Below are 13,900 nucleotides of genomic sequence, written 5' to 3' on the forward strand. Positions count from 1 at the left end.
CCAGTGTCTGTATAGCTGCGCTTGAAAGGAAAACTGATATTCTATCACTTTTGCAAAAGAGGAAACTGCACAAAAGAGAAACAGTTAGTGAATAAGGCAAGCAAGTGGCGCTGAAAGGAGATGAGATTCTTTTCAAAATGGCAAACACCCCGTGATGAAATAAAAATCACCTCAGATTGAGCTTAAAACCTGCCGTCACCGCAGACAACATCCCATCTGACTAACACGCACTCCACTCACGTCAATTTATGATCATGTAATGTCACATGATACAGTAAAAATAGTCATGAATGGGTAAAGGTGCTGATACACTAATGGGACAAAGCAGCTTTATATACAATTTGTTGACTGAGCTCAACAATGGTGACTATTGTCCTTTTCATACAAGTTAAGACACATTCATGCGTTCAGACATCAGCTCACAGTCATCATCTCCTTCACAGGACAAATCTCAAGGTCAAAGACTCGAGGAGGATCTTCTCAGAGCCTGGCATGCTGCACACAAGCACAAATCCACCTACTATCACATATGGTATAACATGCTATGCAAACAAAAGCTCTTGTTTGCACCAGGCAGCAGCTAACGATCATTTCCATCATCTACAGATTATTTCCTCATTTAATTGATCCATTGTTTGCTTTGCAAAATGTCAGAAAATAGTGAAAAATGCCGGTCACAGTTTCCAACAATCCAAAGGGACGTCCTCAAATGTCTTGTTTGTCCAACCAACATTCCAAAGTTTGAGATAAAATCGAGAAAAGCAGAAAATAACACAAAGCCCGAAGCAAAAATGTTTGGTGCTTTTGCTTGAAGAAATTACATTAATGATTGCTTATCTTTCAAAATATGTACTATTAATTTTTTGTCGATTAAAAAATATCACTTTGTTGACTAATTGTTGCAGCTGTAGTTGATACTTAAGTATTTTTTCCTTTAATATCTCATTTTTGATATCCCTATCCAGGTGGAAGAAATATCCAGCTCTTTAAATTAAAGTAGCAGTTCCACACTGTAAAAATACTGTGTTACAAGTAGAACAAAGAGTACTGGACTCAAAATATACCTAAGTACCAACAGTCAAAGTATTGATTACGCAGAATGACCCAGTGCAGAATCATATGATATTACTGTTTTACAATTTTGAAAAATTTAATGTGTTCATCACTTTAATGCTTGTAAATATGGAGCTCATTTTAACTACTTAATATACTGCTGGGTGGTTTGAGCTATGATAACACATCATTATGTAATATATTTTTTATTCATAAGATTAATCTGCAGAGTAACTAAAGCTGTCAAATTAATTTAGTGGAGTAAAAACTATATTTCTCTATTAAATGTAGAGTAGAAATATAACGCTACATGAAATGGTAACTCTCTAGTAAAGTACATGTACAGCAAAACTGTACTTAAGTAAATGCACTTTGGTACATAAATGTCTATCATTGCTGGCTATGTTAAGATGTTATATCACAGCATTGAATTTTAAGGATTTCTGATTCAATACCCTTATCTGTATGACATTTAATTCAGTGGATAAGTCAATTCCCATTTGGCTAGTGTACATTTTACTGGTCTGCTATACTGATCATATCATACTGATATCACCACATGAATGTTGTTTGGTAAGTACTATTAGTCTACTGGGCAGTTTATTCCATAAATTCATCACATCACTGGGAAAAGCACATATTTCTTTGTTTAGAGCTGCTGCTATCTCTTGGGCAGGGATGTATTGAATGTCTTTTTTTTAATATTCAAATGTAATAGCTTCTCTTGAGGTTTTCAAATAAAGCTTTGAATAGCTGTTATCATATTTTATGACACTATCAACCTAAAAAAAAAAATCAAAAATCATATAACAAAATCCTATAAATCCTATAATCCTTAAATGAAGTGATGCATTGGATTAAATTAATTTTTCCTTTTTATAAATAAAAAAAAAATTCTTTAACTAATAAATAAAATTTAAGATGCCTTTAGACTGCTGCTAGAGCACATCATTGTGCACAGAGGCGGTAGACTAAACTGTTTTTGAGTGCAGTGAACATGTTTTTGAAAGGATAAACACTGACTGAAATGGATTGAAGCAGAACATTTAAAGAGATAAAACATGATGTGATATTTTTTAAATACATTTTGACTTTTAAACTTAATACTCTGAAGTTACTGGAAATGTTCGGATCACACAAGCTGGACACAATCCTACGCAGCCACCACTGGAATATAATTCTATAAACAGTATCATGTTGATAATTTTAGTGTAGCCTAATCTTTATCTGCGACTGTGCAGAAATAACAGGTTTTACAGACTGGCTAGACATGCAAAGATCCCAAAACAATACAAAAATCACACAAACAAAACAGCTGCAAAATGTCTTTTTGGAATGTCAACATTACAAATGAGGCTCTGGAGCCTTGAACTATTCTGTATAGCCCAAATCACTGACATTTTTCTTTCCTGCTCCTCCTCCAGCTCCTCCTCCATAAATAACAAAAGATTCTCCTCGACCCCTCTCCTGCTCCCGACACAGCTAGAACACATCACAACGGCGTTGTCAAAAGACGGGTTGGAAACCTAATGTGTGAGCTGATTAAACACGGTCAACAGGGAGACAGAATATCAATTTCCACTGAGACATCTCAACACTGAGCCGTGGCGACACACGTGTGTGAGGTGATGGTGGTGAGGGGGGAGACATGCGACTGGTAGTGATGACGACAGGCAGAACAGGGGGATGAGGGGGTGGGCTGCACCCTCTTCTCCTGTTCAACCCACCTTCATGCCAGCGCAAGGAGCACTTTTGACAACCAACAAATCAACAGCCAGGAGTAATTTGTCACGGAGGAGTGTAGGTAGAGGGAGTGGAGTCGGGGGGTGGGGGGCAGGAGGGAGAGGGAAAGAGAAAAAGGTGTAGATGAAAAGGGGGGGGCGCGGAGGGGAGACAGAAAAAGTGACAAGGAAAGAGGTTAACACACATGGCCCCTGTCGCCACACTCCTTCCTGCTGCTACAGGCGGCTCCTCCATCAACTGACAGGACATTTTCCACTGCACCATTATATCCACTGGGGTCAGGGCCAAGCCCACCACAGCTACCACCAGCAGGGCCCTTCCACCCATGACTGGATCTGTTTAAATGAACAAAAAAATACATTTTTGCTGCGCTATTGGAATGTGTACTGTACACATACACACAGAAAAACACAACAAACATCCCTATTTTTCTCTCTCATCGGCTCAGCACACGCCTTCTTGCTCAGCCCCCTGTGGACTGTCTGAACTTGTGGCCCCGCCATTACAGTGCAGTCCTTTGCTCTACTATCCTATTTTACAGACCTTACAGACAATTACAGGCCACAAAATAGCACCAACAGAAGCATTCCTCCTCCTCCTCCTCCTCCTCCCACCCTCCTCCTGCAAAGAGTGTCAGCAGAGTGAGATTGTGCTCATGCATCCCCGGCCCCTTCTCTTCAAACTATCCACACATGGCGGGAGGCTGACCTCAACGAGACTATTAAAGACTGTCAGCGGTGACAGACACGAGTAGAGAGGTGTCAACGCGCTCGCGCCGAACAACTTTCCCACACACAGCTTAAACAATAGCCTGCAAATGGAAACACATGGATTTTTTGGGCAGAGCGAGGCTGATAATAGGTGTTGTGTGGCTACTGGCTGAGGCCTCTTGGCTGCACTTGCTCACACTTATTAGGCAGGCTCGAGCTCGGCCTCATCTCGTCGCTCCGCACAATCGGCAGGGAGCCTGCTTTCACGGCCTTTTACCACCTTCATCATGCTCGCTCTTTATTTCACACTCATTCCAGGTTTCTCTGCTGCTGTTGCTCAAACGCCCCTCTCCCCTCCTCCCCCCCTTTGCGCTCACACCCAGCCCCTCCCAACCTGGAGAAAAAGCTGAATCTGCCAGAAGCAGATAATGGAGGAAGTTCCAAATTGATCCTGCAAAGTTTGACACAAAAGTGGATGTTGCAGCTTGAAAATTAACTTTTAACCCTTAAACGACTGGATGGACATCACTTTCTCTTGTGCTGTTAGGACACCTTTTACGAGCATTTGATAAAATATCTAGAAAATTATATTTATTATTATTATGTTTATATATTTAAAATTAGGTTACAGAAAAAGATATATATACATAGATAGATAGACAGACAGACAAACAGATAGATATCTATGCGAAATTTTGTCATAATAAGTGTCTGAATTCCTGATTTTTAGCCAAGAACATGTTTTGTGAGGTCACAGTGATCCATAACCATCTAATTCTTTCTCTCTTGAGTCCAAGTGAATGTTTGTGCCACATTTGAAGATATTCCCTGGAAGTCTTCGTTAATGAGAGGGGTGGAAGGTCACATTGACCTTGACCTTTGGCCACAAAATTATATCAAGTTCATCATTAAGTTGTAGAGGCTTTGTGCTAAATTTCACGAAGTTCTCTCAAGATGAAGTTGAGATATCCTGTTCATGAAAATGAAATGGATGCAAGGTCACAGTGACCTTGACCTTTGATTTATGGCAACCAAATTCCTATCAGTCCACATATACAGATGGGACAGACATAAATAGAGACGTCATACAGACAATGCAAACATAATGCCTCTGCCCTCAGCTATTGCTGGCGCAGAGGCATAAAAATACTGTCAGTGGATTGCATGGTCATTAATTATCCTTTCTGTCAGGAGTGCTAATTTGTCATAAAATATGAGCTAGGTGGTTGAGGGGGTGTATTATTATCAGTGGTACTTTTAGTTTTTGTTGCAAAAATCTTGTGAAAACACAAGGCAGAGTTAAGTGTGTTATAAATTTACAACTGCTGCAGGTATAGCAGGCATCCCCCAACTCCCCAATGACTGCAGCTAAATATACTGCCATAAGTACATGAGAGCAGATGTAAAACACATATGTATTATCAGTGAAATACTAGACCTGGAGCTTATTATCCACACCTTTCTAGGTCAATGTTAAGCATGAACAGAATTTTAAAAACAGGGATTATTTTTTAAAAGGGAAGATAAATACAAGCTATGACACAAACTGCCTCACATATATACCGGCATACAGATACAACAATGACAGCAATGATAGTTTTGGACAATAAATAGATGTCTAATGTCTATTTAAAGATGAGGTATGCAGTAAAAGTACACCCTCCTCCAGCAGCTCCCCCCTCTCTGTCCTGACGTCCTCCAACCACATGATGCAAGTGCTTTATACAGTAACCCCGTGTTTCCCATACACTGATGTATTTAATCCTATTTTATTGCAAAAGTGCACACAGCGCTTTCACTCAGCCCCTCCTTGCTCTGTCATCTGTTTATCAGACCACATGAGACAATAAGCTAGCTAACATTAGCCACTGCAAAGGCCATTCGCTCGGTACCCATCACTGTCAAAATTGGGCACTAACTCGAGAGACAGAGCTTCAGTTGGCAGCTGTAAAAACTTAAATTTGGCCAACACAAACCCCCCCTGCGCCAGATGTCACCGAGAGCTGATGGCCAGAGGCAGCCTCAGGTCTGACCTGCGCAACAGCAGCAACAGAAAGTTTGCTTATCTGCTAACGTCAGACACCCAAACGTTGAAAATAAAGGTCACAGTCATGGGAATCACCACCACCATCTTAAGGACCATTGTAAGTGTCTGAAAAACTAAAGTAAACTTGTTGACATTGACCCTGGAAGGTTAGAAGCTGGAAGTTGGAAGCTAGTCAACAACAGTGGTCAGGTCTATGTCACCCATAATGCATTGTAGTTATGCATGTTATGCATGTGACTCAAGAAAATACATCCATAGGCAGTATAGTAAAACTTCAGGTGCAACACAGAAGGAAAAGATGAATAAACTTGTAAATAAATAATATATATATATATATATATATATATATATATATATATATATATATATATATATATATATATATATATATATATATATATATATATATATATATATATATATATATATATATATTTTAACCAATACCGGAATATAAACTTTCCTGCAAAATTATCTGCCAAAAAAACATATGAACGTATTAGGATTTGTAGAAGTTGCTAGGAACTCCCTCTCTCTGATATGACCTGTGTTTGGTTTAAGTCTCCTGTCATAGAATAGATTTTCTACAACCTGAAAACAAAACCAAGAGGTGCAGAACTCTAATTTTCTCCACAAAGTTTATTATGGGATATTTGCGCAATTGAGCCAAAATTAGATTTGCTACTTCAGCTTTAGGTAGTAGCCTCACATATATATGGTTATCTAAAACTCAAAAACATGTTTGTCTAATGCTTTGACAAAAGGGGCTGTATATTGCTCCTGATTAAATCTGTATCTAATGAGAGGAGCCTGCTGCTGAGCTGTTCAGACTTCTGGCCCCGTCAACACAGTGAGGAAGTGGGGCAACCTGGAGGAAGTGTCAGACGTGTCCTCTGGGACGCAGCAGGAAGGGAACGGAGCCCCCCGATGGGCACTGCACATAGAACACAAACAAAGAATGCATACGCATGCACACACACACACACACAAACACACACACATACACCCCTACATACTGCACATATCAACTTGTCTGCTATAGGTCATTGGTGCATCTCCACCTGCAGCACCAACTGCTCCTCCTATACTTCCCCTACTGAACTGATCCTCCTGCTCTAATTATGCACGGTCCAACCTTCATCTGTCCAGTCAGGAGAGAGTCCACAGAAGATTCCTGCGCTGCCTGTCTGCCTGTGTGTGTCCCAGCCGCCGAGCCCCATCTTCTTGTAATGCAGAGAAGCAGACAGAGGCAGTCCGAACACCCACGGCACAGTTAGAGGCCTTTGATCAGTATTTCCGTCTGCTATTACTAGAGACCCAGAGCCCCGGGCATTAATCCCCTGTTTAATACAGTTAACGGCATGAACTCTCTAACAGCACAGGGCACATATAGCAGCGGAAAGAGAATAGAGGGAGAACTAAATTTGGGAAATACTTGCCTCATTCAAAAACCGTGCTTGAAAACACTGAAAATGATCTGGCACGTTGGAAATCAATTTGTAAAACCAACTTCCTGTGATCACTACATAGAAGAATCAGTATGATACACCAACACTAATAAGTATACAGACGGTTGACGCCAGGGATGCACAATAACATCAGCACGTCATCAGTACTGGCAGATAATGGCTTTAAAATAAACGATCAGCATCAGTCGGAAATGAACATTTGTGTCGATATGATTGGCCAATAAGATGACGCTTTAATTATGCAACTTTAATTAGTTGAAATAGGTCAAATTTGCCATGATTTTGGATATTGTCAGGATTGTCTCAGTCTGTTAAAGTGACATAAATTTTACAGCTTTGTTTAAATTTGAAGAATAGATGTTGCATGTTATAGCTTTCTTGTTTTGCCCAGTGAATGAGCACATTTTGAAAGGCATTATATTTTAGGTCTGAATCTGCCACTGCTGGGTCATCATGATAAGACTGGGTATAATATATCAACTGCACTACAGGAGAGACTTGATGTTCACTGCAATTAGGTCCAAAAGTATCAGTATCGGCAATCAGCCAAAATGAATTAGAAAATATTTTCATATCACATGTCAGCAAAAATCTCAAATTGTGCATTGCTAGTTGACAGCTAAAAGCAAAACAACGTTTAAAAAATATGTGAAATTTGATCCACATTCAGATCAGTGTTCACATTGGTTCAGTACATGTAGGTTGATCTTCTCTCCTTATGTCTCCAATGTTTTAACCCTTTGAACCTCAGCAAATTGGCCTAATTTCTTTCAAAAAAACATGGGAAGGCAATTGTCAATGCAAGAGGAGATGACCAAAAACTAGGCAAGAAAATTAATTAAAAATTTAGTACAAAAAAGTAAAAGAAAATTACCTGAAAAACAATTTGAAAAAAATACAAATAAATTAAAACAACAATAAAAAAACAATAAAAAGTTAAAAAGAAACAAATAAAGGAATACTCCGAATAAAGTGCTAAAAATTCTGTGATTTCATTTTAAATATTTAATTCAGATTATTATGAATAACGCTTTTCCCTAGGTTTTTTTCTTGTTTTTTTCCCCCTGAAATGTCCTAGCTTTTTGAAGATAATTTTCTAAATCAATTTTTTTTTTTCGCAATTTGTGAAACATTTCTTACCACATTGCTCATGGCCTTTAACCCCGGGTTTTTTCTCAAAAATCACACTAATTTTCTCAGGGTTCAAAGGTTGAAAAACATGTAAAAACTGAAAGCAGAACAAGACAACTGACATCACTCCTTAAACAGCCATATACAACTTCATTACCTCTGTTTTGGCATTCAACATGTACACTATAAGCATACAATTATAAATATATCTAAAAACAAAGTCATATTTATATCATATCAATGCAGAAGTAGATCCAATGACCAGCAGTGCATATTCAAGGCTAAACCTATCAGCTCTTACACCACAGGCACCTTCCCTCTCATAACTTAAGGTTTGTGACTAAAAAGGCAAAAATGCTGGTTTAGTTTATAATTGGTCACTGAAGTGTACAATAGAGTGAGCCATAAGCACTGTTTCAGACATTCAGATTATTAGAGTTAGGATGCTGTTGGTTTAATTGTACGATCACAAAATAAATACATTCAGTTTTTTTCCTGATGCATTTCTCCTGCTTGCTATGTGTTCAGGGACATGACGCGTTTTGAGGTTTGGAAATGGAAATTAGGACTGGCTCCAAATTTGAAAGGAGAGCTTTGATATAAAACACGCATTTCATACATATGGTAAATCATGTGTTTAAAATATGGCAGACCACCACTTTAATGTGCAAAGCAGAGCTAATGAGAGCGAGTGAAGGTGAGCAGGCGAGCCATGGACAGATGGCAATGTGTTGTAGGGGAAACACTGAAGAATCATAGAATATCTTGTTAATCACTGCTTGCAGGGATATAAAAAACATTTCTTTTTGGCTTCCAACATATCTTTGACTCTTTTGTAGCTTAAATATTATGCAAATTAGACCAAAACAGCCCAACAACTCAAAACAAATCACTTAAATCAATCTTGCTAAACATGAGGCCTTGTTACACACACTGAAGTGGTCGCTGACATTGCTAAACATCATCATCATGGTCAGTTAACACAAAAGGCATTATAACTGGTTAACAGACCCTTTTTAATTTATGTCTACCTTAAAACCACTGAATGAACGCCTTTTAAACCTTGCTAAAATTAGTTTTAGGACTACAATCGGGAAGTGCTTGACCACATGAAAGCACAGTGGTAAATGCGGGTTATGATTCGATTGGTCAAACCACCTCCGGAGGTGGTCAGGGATGAATTAGGACCACACTGAACACAAGTGTAAATGTAACTGCATTATTATTCAAGAACACCTAACTGCACACGGCAGTTCCAAACAAGTGAGGTAGTGGTGAAGTGATACTCAACAATGTCCCCCCAACCATTTTCTAAATCACAATTCAAGTGAAGTGATTCACACTGGGAATTGTGTCTGTACTTTCAGTGTAAATAAGGTTCCAGGGTGCATCAAAATTGAGATTATTTAACAAAAAACTATTTAAAAAGTAGAGGATCCTCCACATCACCTGACAGAGGTCCTAGCTCAGCCCCTTATGACTTAAAATCCTACAAACATGTAGTAGCTGCTGTGACTGGCCCCTGGCCACCTGATGCTGAAGCTGTGGGGACACAGTGGTCTCTTTCATTCAGTGCTCACACACTACTGTGGTGTCATGTATTCCTCCTGTCAATCACTGTCTATACAATCAGGTAGGCCTCTTTACTCCTCCTCCTCCTCACTGTTCCTTCTAAATATTTCACAATATGTCTGATGTACTGTATATAATTAAGAAAACTTTTGACCAGAAAATATGTCAATAAGTTGTTGCATTTTTATGTTAATGTCTCAGAAAATGCAGACAATTAAATAAATATAAAAATATAAAATAATAATAACTTGTTTTTTAAAATTCTTATCATAATAGTTGTTGACAGGTGAGGGCCCGTTTAGAATGTGAAGTTCTTTGAGCTGGATAAAGGGATCAGATCTCAACGGGATCTTCGTTTGGACACTGAAGACACATTAATAGCAGGCATAAATGTAATCAAGTCAATGATATCTATATAAGATTTATTGCAAGGTTTAAAGTGGGTCAGGGACTCAGATGACTACATAAGAGCAAACTTTATGAGTCACTGAAAATATGCATTCTAAGAAGAGATCAACACTGCTAAAAACATTTGCATGTATGATATAATCCTCCGGGTAAGTAACAATACAAATCATGGATTAAGGCTATATTGAATAATGCTAATGAACGCTGCCGTGAGTATTTTATTTACTATGTAATAAGTGTCTGACTCATCTGCTGAAGCTCTGCTGGCCTTGATATTAATCAAATGAGCCATCAACCCGGGCTACCTGTGTTTCAGCTCTGTAACGTGGTGTTACACTAAGAGTGCTCGAGAGATGTTGTTGTAAAAAGAACTGTTTCTAATGGGAAGTTGATAGTTTTAGTGTGTTTAGCAAATAATAACTCATCTGGCACATTAAAACACTTAATCTAGGTGTGCAAAGGCAATCTTTCTTTGGACTGAGTCTGCACAGTGTGGAATTTGTTAGCCCTCAATTTGACTATAACATAAAGGTGATGATTATGTGTAGGTGGTGAATGATGAAGCATCAGGTGGTCAAAGAACAGGCTAAAGATAGGAGTGAGTTTTAGTTTGTTTAGCAGCAGCTCTGGGGCTTTTAAAAGCTGGAACGTCTTAGCTGGGACATTTTTAAAGGACATCATTAATGATTGGAGGAGCTTTCAATGACAGGATGAAATAAAGCATCAGGCCGGAGAACAATTAGACAGAAACGGTTTGATTGTAAATTGATGTAATTTGATTTCGGTGTTTTGTTTTCTTCACACTTGGCCTTTAGCATTTCAGGTTGCCCTAGTGAGTTTGAATTTATCAGTTTAGAACCAATTGTTTTGAAGATTGTTTCACAAATTCTGGTCAATCTGTTGCATTTCTGAATTCATCTTGAGATGAGAAAATACGTCTGACACTGAAAAGCAGGTTATGGAGCCAAAAACAAACTGGATACAATCATAGTATGCCAGGGCGCAATGCATCTACCCTCTCACTGTAAGACCAAAATGTGAGGCTTGCAAAACTGTATGGACGGGTCTACTGTGTCCTTTTATGAAATGTTTAACATACAATATAGCTGCTTCCTCTGCATTTTCTGCAGAGCAACTGGGCTCAGCATGCTTGCTGAGGGAACTAGTTTGTCTGTGCCTCTATGTAGGTCAGCTTTCAGAGTTGGCCATCAATTTCTACTGTCCTACTTAAAGAGACACTCCGTCTCCGCACAAACACACACAAATGCAAACACAAATTTGTTGCCTTTGTGTTACATATGATGGCTGTGACCTGGACTTGTGCCACGACATTCATTTCTGCTCTAATTACAGACACTTATGGGGTGCCGATTATAAAGTTGTGCCCTCTGAAAGCAACAGCAACATTTCTTCACATTTAGCTCTAAAACATCACTGAAAAGAGGTGTAAAATTTTTAGTCACTTTTTAATCACATTTAGAGCAATATTTGTGAACTTTGTCAGATTTATTCTTTTGTGAAAAATATATTAGAGATAATGTCACTGTCAAATAAAAATGTTTCATATTTAATCTAAATGTTAAATTTTATATCTATATTTTAAATGTTAAATATTAAATCTAAATGTTAAATGTTTAATGTATATGTTCAATGTTAAATCTAAATGTGGCCATCAAGTACACAGACCATCAATACACTGAGCTCTTATTTTGGTACTTCCGCTAAGCGGCAGTGTGAATTTACATATTAGCGAAATATTTAGAATCGTGACATATAGATTCAACATTTAGATTTAACAAAAAACATTTAGATGTAATATTTAACATTTAGATTTAACATATAACATTTAGATGTAACATTTAACATTTAGATTTAACTGCATTTAGATTTAACATTTAGATGTAATATTTCACATTTAGTTTTAACATTTAAATTTTCAACATAATATTTAACATTTAGACTTAGTATTAAACTTTTTGATTGTGACTTTATCTTTCATGAAAGAATAAATCTGACGGTTTGCAAATATTACTCTAAATGTGATTAAAAAGTGGCTATGAAAAGTCAACACCTCTTTTGAATAATGTTTTAAAGCTAAATGGGGTGAAATGTTGCTGTTAGAGATTGCACAACTATACAATCAGCGCCCCATAGACATTGAAAAAAAAAATCACATGTTGGTCGACACAAATCTGGATTCTCAATAGTTGTGGAGAGGCCACAGGTAAGAGACATATTAATAGCAACACAGAGGGTGTACTTGTTAAATGAATGCAGCGCTCTCCACCTCTTCAGTTCATTTTCAAACACTCTCCACCTCAAGAAATCTCCCTCATTAGTGCCAAACTGTACAGCCATAAGTGTGAATTTCTCTCCGTCTATATGATCACAAGGCTGCTCTATAGCAACCATGGAATGGAAGCAATTATCCACAGGGAAGGTGACTAACTACACTCTTACTCACTAGCACCCAGACAGCAGGCTAAAAGAAGTAAGCCATGAAGAGCCAAAAGAGCACTTGGTGAAGAAGTCAAAGAGATCTCAGAGAAAAAAAAGGAATGATCTTTTGTGAAAAATATAATTTGGATTATAATGAAAATGCACACTTGTAGAATTATAAGGCAACAAGGTCTTACTGAAATAAGAAGAAGCAAAGGGAAGTATCTGATTATGGCAGAGGAAATGTGATAGGGGTGTTTAGCTCTTTTAACAGAAGGGCTGACAGAGAGCAGAGCATGTTCACAAGTGCCTGTCTGTGTCATCAGATGGTAGAAAATCACCCTGCAGGTCAAACCTGACAAAGACCTGGTGTCCATTTGTAAAGCAGCCGCAGCTCAGGACTTGACCTGACGACTGAGTAGCCTCCTTAAAAGGCTCTAGTGTCTCTATGAAGCAAAAATTTTAGACTTTTGATCATTATTATAAGATCTCCATGTGAATTTTTCTGAATATCATTCTCCTTGTGCCTGCTCTACCATTCAAAAATGCAGTGGCAAGGGTCTTAAATTATTTAAATTATTTTTTTAGGCATTAATGCATAAGCATCATTTTATGATGGTTAGTCCAGACGAAGCTAAACTTGACAAATAACACAAGAGACACAAGGCAGACCAACACAGCAGACAACATATGGAAGGCATACTTCAAACAGTTGACACTAACACATATCCTAAGACATCAGTGTAGCTCAGGAGTCCATTTAAGCCCTATATTAAAAAACTATGCAAGTAATATAATTACAAAATAAAAGGCTGTCCATAAGTAATGCACCTGGAGTTGGTAAAAGACGCCCCTTTTACACATGCGATGCAATCCTGAAATTACCAAGACATTACTTGGAGAAGCTGTATATGAGAACGCAAATGTCCTAATTAGTTGGATTGGACATTAAATGGGCCTCTCCTGATACAACGTCTGTGTAATGTCCGATTGAGCCAATGTGTGAATAGAGCACAACATTGTCTGGAGAGAGTGAAGAGGAAGGGTCATTTACACAAAGACCGCAATTAAAAAATGTCTAAATGAAGAGATGACCAGATTTGGGAACTGCATTTGGTAAGGGCTGAAGCTGAAATCATCGGAAAAATTAAAGGAACAACAAGAGACCCCGTTAATTATGACCAAATTACAAACCGGTTAAGTGACCGCAGTTTAATCGATGTCATGTCTTGCCTCCTGCGTGTCCTTACAAACCACTCTGAAACTCAATTCAATTCAGTTCAATTCAATTCAATTCAGTTCAATTCAATTCAGTTCAATTCAATTCA

At 38.1% G+C, this 13,900-nt stretch overlaps 1 protein-coding gene across 11 annotated transcripts in view; it reads right to left on the reverse strand.

The window, feature by feature from the left end:
- LOC121952124 (RNA-binding protein Musashi homolog 2) overlaps nt 1–13,900 on the reverse strand; it is a 338,550-nt gene that overhangs the window by 94,632 nt on the left and 230,018 nt on the right. The gene's annotated exons all lie outside the window — the stretch shown is intronic.

The sequence above is a fragment of the Plectropomus leopardus genome, chromosome 15 (assembly GCF_026936395.1).
Source record: "Plectropomus leopardus strain MGB_pleo_1.0 chromosome 15, ASM2693639v1, whole genome shotgun sequence".
NCBI classification, from domain to species: Eukaryota; Metazoa; Chordata; class Actinopteri; order Perciformes; family Serranidae; genus Plectropomus; species Plectropomus leopardus.